A 9,030-nucleotide genomic window follows, 5' to 3' on the forward strand; every position below is an offset into this window, starting at 1 on the left:
AGTTGGGCTCGTGCCTTTCCCCCTCACCTGAGACCAAATCATCCCTGGGGCTGGGGCACTGCTACCTCCAGCAGCCTCAGGCTCCCTGGAGATCCCACCCACCGGGGCACCCTCTGTGCTGCACCCAGGCAGTGCCCGTAGGCAGCTGGAAACAGAGGGCTTCTTCATGGAAACTGCCCCCAGTGGGTGTCCCCATGGCCTGGGGGTCAGTGCCTGCTTGAGCACCTGGCACACTGACTCTCCTCTGTTACTCCGGTGTTCTCTCAAATGTGGCTGGTGGCAGCTGCTGCCACGATACTGCCTGGGCTTAGAGGAGTGCCCTCCCCGGTGTGGTTTTAATGTAAATAAATCATTGGTTGCCTTGGTGATAAGCACACTACAAATCATCCTCGGTAATACATCATGGGAACAGAGCAGGGGTGGAAGTGAAGGTGGCTCCTGTGGGCATGTGGCCACGAGCTCTCCCTTAGGAGCTGGTTCTGTTTGGGAGGAGCTGTTCAAACGGCTCCAGCTTCCATCCTGCCAGATGCTGAAGCACAGATGCACTGTCAACCCCCAGGCTAAAGGGACTTAGGCACCTAAAAGCTATTCTGCTCAAGTCCCTGCATATCCACCAATGCCTCTTCTTTGTAACACGCCGGTGAGTTCCTGCCCTGCCTGTTCTTACTAGCAGTTAGCAGGTGTGTGCGTCTGTCCCCACCTGCGCCATTACACAAATTGCCAATTGCTCAAATCACGAGCGAGACCTTATGAGGGAGGATAAGGAAAGATGCCACGTTGATTGATTAAGCGCTTTATACACACATACCCACACACCACGTTCATACCCCAATTTCTGTTCTGCGCTGGTATGCATTATCAGTCTTATTGGTGCTCAGATCAACTCAGCGGTCATCAAAGTTGATCACAAGTGGGAGCCAGGTGCCTGCTGGTCCATCTTGTCAGACGAACCGATGCTCCAGGATGACACGCAGAACAAGACTCAAAATTAATACATCTCACCCCATCTTTTATAGCTTTGTCAATTCACCCAGTCCCCTGGGCTTTTGCTGGGTTATCGCTGTGTTCTTTCTTGAAGGTCAGTTGTCGTTGTTCTCTCGCTGTTCTGGGATGGATTCTTCTTGTTCGGTCTTTTGTCTGTCTGCGTTCTTCAGCCAGTCACCAGCTGATGTTTTCCTTTCCCACAAACACACTCTCACCCATACAGCATACAAAAGAGTAAAAGGTCAAGCACCTACCTCCCACTACAGAGCAATACAAAATGGAGTTTCTGAAGGCAATGCAAAACTCAAGAAAGTACACAAGATTAAAAGCAATAAGCAAAAGTCTATTTCCATGTTATTTACCTAACATCAAGCAGGTATTTATGCTATTTGCATAACAGCCCCGCCTCAGTTTTCCTTCCTGGCTACTCTGTCAGCAATTTTAATGCCAGAAGTATCTCCCCTGAGGGGTAGGTACAGCACCTGGGGCAAGAAAGCTTTGTCTTCTGAGTGGCTTTTGATGTGGCTTTGAAATGAACCCAGAGAGGGCTGGAGGGGAGGGCCCTGTGTATTCCCACCTGCGCAATTACCAGTGTGCTGAGCTCCCCTGCCTCTGGCATCCCAAATCCAGCAAAGCAAGTGCTAATTCCCTGGGGTCTTCCAGGAGCACCTGTCCCTCTTGACACACTGACCTTTGCTCTTGCCGATCCAGCTATACGGAAGCTAATCTATTTATCTGGCAGCTTTTGTGTAATCATCTGGACCTGGATTCCCCCAAGGACTTTGCTACCCCAGAGGCCTTGGCTTGATAAAGCCTGGTCTAGTACGAGGCCAAATCCCCCATGGAAGAGGCTGAGGACCCTAAATCCATTCTCCCTTCCAAAACAGAGCTGAGACTCTGGGTCCAATCCTATTCCAGCTCTTGGGTACGATTCTATTCCACCCTGCTCAAGTCCCTAAAAAACCGCGGATGCATCTACTTCTGTACCACGCCTCGAGGCTAAAATCACAAGCAGCAGTGAGAAACACTCACACACCTTCCACATTACCTGGCTTCCAGGGCCATGAATGGGGCAAACTAGGATTATACTCAGGCACTTAATGGTAACTAGAACTAGCCCTAAGTCCTTTTTTCCCTTGAAAATGGGAGGCTTGTTCTAAAGACAGTGCTTACCCCTCTTTCCTACGACTCCTGTCAAGACACTATATCCTACCACTAAGGAGTGAGGAAGGAGGGATGTTCCTTCCTGACCCCACCACTGGTGACCAAAAGATGCCCTGAAGCATGAGGATGGAAAGTTGCTGCCATGGTCACGTTGCTACTTATCATGGCAATTGCTGTTCCTGTTCCTTTTTTTCCTGGTTGCCACCAGCATTTTCCAAGCAAAACCAAAAGAGAAAGATGCCACCATAGCAATACAGGTAACCCAGCGAACCAGGCTCTGGACCATTCCTCTATGCAAAGATGTTCTTCACCCTTAATACTTTGAAGTATATTTCTCTTCCTTGATTCAAGCAAGAAAATGGTGCAATAATTCCAGCTGTGCCCAAGTAAAGGCTTAGTCCTGCCAAATGCTGAGTACTTTCATCTCCCATTCGGATGGGTGGGAGTTGAGGCCATGCAGCGCTATACAGCAGTCCAGTCTTACGGCCCAGTAATTGGGTGAAAGTGTTTGTCTCTGCAGGATCGGGCCCTTGGCAGGGGAAAGGAAACAACACATCAGCACCTCCTGCTGTCCAAAGTAGGGTGATCCAAGTTTGAGAGGCAGCTGGCCCAGCCAGCTCACCTCCTGACGGCTGTGGAAAGACACTTGTGGAAATATTTTCTCAGAGCCCCTGGCTAGAATTGAATCTGCGAGATCATTTTGCTCTCATTACTGGAAGCACTTGAAACCCAACACCGGCGTGTTCCTGAAGTATTCATGAAGTGCCTGGGACAACAAGCACGGCCAGCACCCAGGGACGCCACGGACCTGCTGCCCTGCTCCTAGCACCCAGGGTTAACAGCAGCTTTGTGCCCCAGAGCAGAGGATGGGACCTGCCAGGAGACCCTTCAAGGTAGGAAAAGAACATGCAGGGTCACTGAAAGCCCAACAGGTAGGCAGGCGGAGGGAAGCCCAGCTTACATTACACTGGTATAATCTCAGTGTACTCAGTGACTTGCTGTGGGTTCTGCTTCTTCACGTGCTGTCTTGTGTCTAGAAGTAGACCTGTTTGATACATAACATATGTGATGTAATGTGTAAGTTGTATGCATCTACATGCACGTATACAAGTGTGTGCACATATGTACACACACACACACATATATGTAAACAAACAAATATTAATAAATAAATAAAAGACATACACATATGTACTGTGTGTCAAATGGGCCGAATTCTAAACATACAGGAAATTGCATAGGAAAAAATAGATTGATATAGCTAAATGCTTGTATGTATATACACATACAGCTCACTGTCTTGCCAGTGACACCTCAGACTGTGAAGACATTTTAAAATTCTATTTACTTTTTAATGTTATTTATTGTAGTTCTTTATATTTTATTTCAGCTTAAGTAGTTTCACTTTCTCTCTCTAATCAAGTTTCATTTTCTGGTTTCCCACATAGCCAGAAACAGTCACAGTTACGTTTCCAGTACCATAAGGCAGTGTCTCTCAACCTTTTTATAGTCAAGGCAGCCCTCAATAGACTTGAGATCCCCCTTGGAAAAGGTCAGCTCTTAGTTTTCACTTGCCTTTTGACTTCAGAAAAATATCAAGGCAGTAAGTTCACAGCAGGGTAGAACATTTGTGACGCTATGGATTCCTCTTTGAAATCTCTGGGTTAATCTCACAAATCACCTTTGCACAGTGACCAGTGCTAACATTGAGAGGCACCCTGCAGTGCCCTTGAAAGGACCTCAAGATACACTAGGGTGTCACAGTACCGTGGCTGAGAATCACTGCTGTAGGGGAATTATTAGCAAACAAGCTGATGCTTTTGTGTTTAGAAGAGAATTTCAAAAATAAGGAAAGAAGTAAGGCTAAAAGAAGAGCCATTTTCCACTCATTCGCACAGAATATAGGGGCCCAAAATGCAACCATCACCAAAAGGATGGCAGATCAATAACAAAGTCACAAAGGACACGCTTCTGGGCTCGATACTTGAAGCTTCAAATCAACAGCTTTCATCAACAGTCCAAAGCGCTAAAGCCTGCTCCATGCATCGACACCAGTGATTCTCAACTGTACCCTGGGGTGCCAAGAGATCCTTTTAACGGTGCCACGCAGTATTAGCCCTGGTAGGTGTACAAACACTTACACACAACACACACCCAGAGATTTCAAATAGGAATCCATTAGTGTCACAAATGCTCTGCCCTGCTGTGGGCTCTCTGAGCTCTTTGCACCAGAAGAATTGCTCTAGTATTTTTCTGGTGTCAAAAATGAGTGAGAGCAAAAAGCTGGCATTTCACAAGGTGGGGTGGTAGAGTCTAAAAGGGTAGAGAACCACTGATCTACACCCAACAGCTTTGCCTGCCAGGCCCTGTCAGGAGTGCAAAAAGAAAGATACTGCATTCACCTAGTCAAAGGTCAAGAGAGAATGCAGTCATAGAGCACTCAAAAAAAAAAAAATCCCCTTGGTAGCATGGCTTATTTCCTCCCACAAATGGGTACGAGCTGTATTCTTTTACAGCAATAACCCACAGCTGGACCAGAACAGTTTGCTATACAGGCCTGTCCTTTCCAGTGTAGACTAGGCCTAGATTTTGGTGGTAAATGTTCGATTTGTTTAGTAAAAGGCTCTGTAATTCACTGGGAAAATTTAGCCTGTTATGGGAAGAGAGAGATAGGCAGACTCATGGGTCTGAAGTAGCAGCTACGTAGCAGAAGGCAGAGCAGACATGCACCTTACAGACTAACTGAATCAGAGAGGCATCAGCTTTCATGAGCAAGTGCTCAATCAGCATCTGATGAAGTGAGATTGTGTGCATGAAAGCTGATGTTTCTCTGATTCAGTTAGTCCAGTGGGGCCAACTGAATGGCAGGCCTGCCATAAGGTAAGTCATACACCCTGTCACTTGGATCCTCTTCCCCTGCTTGATCTGCTGCTCTGCTCCTCTACTTTGCCTCCTGTCCACTATTGCCACCTCTAATGATTTTTGGCATTGTTCTTAAAGTCTACGCTTCGGGAATGTAAAAAACCTATCTTTCTTTTATTTATATATATAAAAATATAAATATTAGAGATAAAAAAAAGACCTAAGTTTTTCACATTCCCAAAGCGTAGACTTTAAGAACGATGCCAAAGATCATGAGAGTTGGCAACACTACCTGCCTGTTCTGGAAAGTAGAGTTTTCTTTGGCTACAAACAGACATTGTATTCCTCCAGGGATAAATCATTTTATCCTGGGACAAAGCACAATTGTGCAACAAACACATCTGTTGTCCTGGGATAAATCCTAAAAAGGTCAATGGGATGAGAAACACTAACAGTTTATCCCAAGACATTGCAAAATACGTCTGAACAGATGGCCTGGGATTATATAATTGAATCAATGGCAGAAAAGCAGCAGTACATTTAGCTGCTCGCTAAACCCCAATGGGAAAGGTGATGTGTATACACACCAATCCCAAGACAAACATGGGCAAAACGTTTTCAGGGACAAATGCAGTGCCCATTCCTAGCCTTTATGGACCTCTCGCACTTGTGAGCCTGCAACAGTGCCTCAGATCCTTCACACCACATTTGTGCATTGCCTTGTAATACAGAAATACAAGCTTGTTATCTTGATTCCAGCAGATAATGAAGCTTATTGGCACCTGCACAAACCTAATCCTATCCACATACCCTAGCCAAGCACCTTGAACTGACATCACAGAAAAGGGGTTGTGAGAGATCCTAGGATCATAGGAAAGTTAGTCTGGAAGGGACCTCACAGGGCCACATCTAGTCCAGCCCCCTACTCAAGGCAGGAGCATCCCTGACTAAATGACTCCAGCCAAATGTCTGTCCAACCTGCTCTTGAAAACTTCCAAGGATGGAGACTCCACCACTTCTCTAGGCAGCCTGTTCCAATGCTTCACCATCTTCAGAACCAGAAAGTTCCTCCTCATTTCCGACCTCAATTTCCCCTGCTGCAGCTTGAGGCTGTTGTTCCTAGTTCTGTTCCCTTTTTGTTAAGATCAAAAGTATCCATTAGATCAGGGGTGTCAAATATATGGCCCATGGGCCCCAGCTCATAGCTGGAGGGGCTAAGAAGCTGGGGGCAAGGCAAGCCAAGTGTGGGGGCTGCTACACCTCATCTTGGAGATGTTCAAAATGAGACTGGACAAGCACCTTGCTGAGCTTGTCTGAGCCCAATAATTTCCTGCCCATGGCGGGGGCCCGGACTTGGTGATCTTGCAGGTCCATTCCCGTCCTTTGATTCTATGATTTTATGACCCAGCGCTGCCGACCTGCCGGTTCAGATCCAGCCCTGTGCATGGGGGGGTTTCAAACCCCTGCAATAGATCATCTCTTCTGAACTTTAGCGTTACATCCTGGAACTCCTGCAGAGATAGCAACACCTTTGGCTGCTTAACCTGGTCTTCCAGCAAGGCTCCAGTCTGGATCAGAGCCTTCCTACCCAGCTGTTGGTCTCAGGGGTCAAGCACCTTCACTGTTAAACGACTTGCCTCATCTATAACTGGAACATGCCAGCATTTAATAAACCAATTCCTGATAACATGATACTATCCAATTCAATCCAGTCTAATCTGCTAAGGATTGCCAAAGAAGCCCTAGTTATAATTAAGGATCAAGGAGATCTAGCAGCAACATCCAAAAGAGAACCAAAGTCCATCCCCTGCCTGAGCTTCCCCAGACTCAGCCCTGGATGCATTGCAGCATTGCCAGGCTCACTGCTCACCTCTGGCCCTGGGGCCGCAAGCAGCTGAGTGAAGGAGCAGCCTGAAGGCTGCTCTAATTTACTCCAATTCTCTCCTTGACTAAGGGGCAGGGAAGGGCAGATGGCTAAAGCAGGAGAGGGAGGCATGTGTAGGGCACAGGGCCATAGCCTAGCAGGTTGCAGATTGGTGAGAAGCTCCCCACTCTGCCACTTTTAACTCAAGATGCTGTTCCCATCGCCTATCTCCCATCATCTCAGCTGCCTTACCTGGCCCTGGTAACCCATCAGGGAACTTCACCTATTCCTGAGCACCCATGCCCATACGTAAGTGCTAAAAGACAGGGTAGAGGTGCACCTTATAAGCTAATTCAGTGGTTCTCAACCTTTTTAGACTCAAGGCACCCCTTGACAGGCTTGAAGCCCTGCTCAAAAAACACCAGCTTTGTTTTCACTAATTTTTTAACTAAGGAAAAATACTACAGAGAGGCATAGTGGGTAGGGATTGTCCCTTGCCAAGAGGCTAGGCACATGGCTGGTACAGCAGGCAGGGATCCCCTATCCCCCTGGGAGCTGCTTCTGCAAGGGGCTGAGCTCACTGTCCTGGGAGTGTCAGGACATGCTTCTCACCTGGGGCTAGAGATAATGGGCAATGGAGACAGCAAGCGCTGCCACTTAGCTCTGCCACAGTGCTCCCATTCCCATGATGAACCAGGCTGTGGCAGGGACCTGATGCTTCCCCGGTACAGTTGTGTCCCCACTCAGCAGTGCTAATTTCCATCCCCTACTGTGCCCTGCAGGCAGCAACCAGGCCCCAGGGGCTGCTCCAGGTGTGAGAGTGCCTCCAGGGCCCTATGGAGAGCGCCACCGTGCAGCCGTACATTGACGTAGACAAAGGCTTTGCCATTGGCTTTGTCGTGCTCATGTGCCTCTTCTTAATGGCCATGATGGTGCGGTGCGCCAAGCTGGTGGTGGACCCCTACCGTGCCATCCCAACCTCCACCTGGGAGGAGGAGCAAATCAACTGATCGGCAGCCTACACAGGTGGGTAGCTGGCAGTCAGGCTCCCTGAAGTGAGCTCTTCAGGCTCCTACCATCCCGGTCATCCCTGTTGCTACAGCAGAGGGATGATCCCCTGCTTTCAACTCTGCCTACAGTTGTGCCGGCTTTGAGGACATAGCCTGCAGAGGAGGAGGTCATGATGCCAGCTTTGTGCGACCTTGGGGAGGTGAGCATCCCCTGCCACAGCAGTCTGATAAGGTGGGAGAAGCTGGGGTCTGGGTAGGGTGCAGGGACCTAGTGCCTTCCACTATATTCTGCTGCACCCATCACAATGGGCAGCTCTGCAGGAGGTGACTGGCATCCACCACATGGGAGTCTCTTCTTTCTCTGCACAGGGGGCTCAGGTACTGCCCCACACCCATGACACAGGGCCTACAGGGGCTTGCAACCCAGGGCATCTGGGATGTGGAGTCCAGACTGCTCAAGCCCACAGAAGAGACCCTGCACTAGCAGCAGCAGTAGGCTGTTACCCCGGAGCAGACCAAGCTCTGTAGCAAGGGCAGGATGCACCCCCTGCATGGAACCTACCCTGGGGTCTGGTGTTTGGTCCTCTCCAGTGAATGGTCCCCAGCGACTTCAGGGGAAGTGCCTAAGCTGGCCAGGCAGGAGCTACTCCTGGGGTCCATTCCTGGCTCTGCCACTGACTCAGTCTATCACCCTGGGCAGGTTATTTAACGCTCCCAATGCCTCGACCCCTACACTACCCCTTTAAGAACCCTCCTCCCTGCAATCAGACCGACCGACACCAAACACAGCTGCTGCACCTTTAAGTAACCGGCTTTGGCGCATGCGCGCTGGCGCCGCGAGGGTATTTCCGCCCGAGCGCGCCTGCGTAGTGCTGTCCCCTGCCTTCGCGCCCGCCTCCCGAGGGGAGGTTTTGTCTGCTCGGGCCACCGTCGCCGGAAGTGGTGTCGGGGCCCCTTAGTGCAGCGCTCTGGAAACAAGCCCGGCCACTACCAGCCTCGCTGCGGGGAGCGGTGAGCGTGGCCGGGGGCTGCGACTGGGCTGGCGGGGACCGGGGGGTCCGCTGCAGTGGGCTACGGACGGGGCCGGGGACTGTAGGGCACCCGGAGGAAATAAGAGGCGGGGCGTGGGGCGGGGCCTAAGGGCTG

The 9,030-nt window shown here is 49.7% G+C and overlaps 1 protein-coding gene and 1 long non-coding RNA gene across 3 annotated transcripts in view; one reads left to right on the top strand and one right to left on the bottom strand.

Moving 5' to 3' along the window:
- Window positions 1–1,127: 1,127 nt before the first annotated feature.
- On the bottom strand, window positions 1,128–8,701 carry LOC109305262. Its single transcript, XR_002099603.1, has 2 exons — window positions 8,447–8,701; window positions 1,128–3,193 (listed from the first exon to the last, which is right to left on the bottom strand). It is a non-coding gene; the product is annotated as an uncharacterized LOC109305262 (long non-coding RNA).
- Window positions 8,702–8,789: 88 nt separating this feature from the next.
- SETDB1 (SET domain bifurcated 1) overlaps window positions 8,790–9,030 on the top strand; it is a 13,112-nt gene continuing 12,871 nt past the window's right edge. The window contains exon 1 of one of the 2 annotated variants that reach the window (XM_019528274.1): window positions 8,790–8,895. The gene's annotated coding sequence lies outside the window, so the exon portion shown is untranslated. The remainder of the gene's footprint in view (window positions 8,896–9,030) is intronic. The other variant, XM_019528257.1, reaches the window with a different exon arrangement.

The sequence above is a fragment of the Gavialis gangeticus genome, unplaced genomic scaffold, assembly GCF_001723915.1.
Source record: "Gavialis gangeticus isolate Ggan-Ray unplaced genomic scaffold, GavGan_comp1, whole genome shotgun sequence".
In the NCBI taxonomy this organism is placed as follows: Eukaryota; Metazoa; Chordata; order Crocodylia; family Gavialidae; genus Gavialis; species Gavialis gangeticus.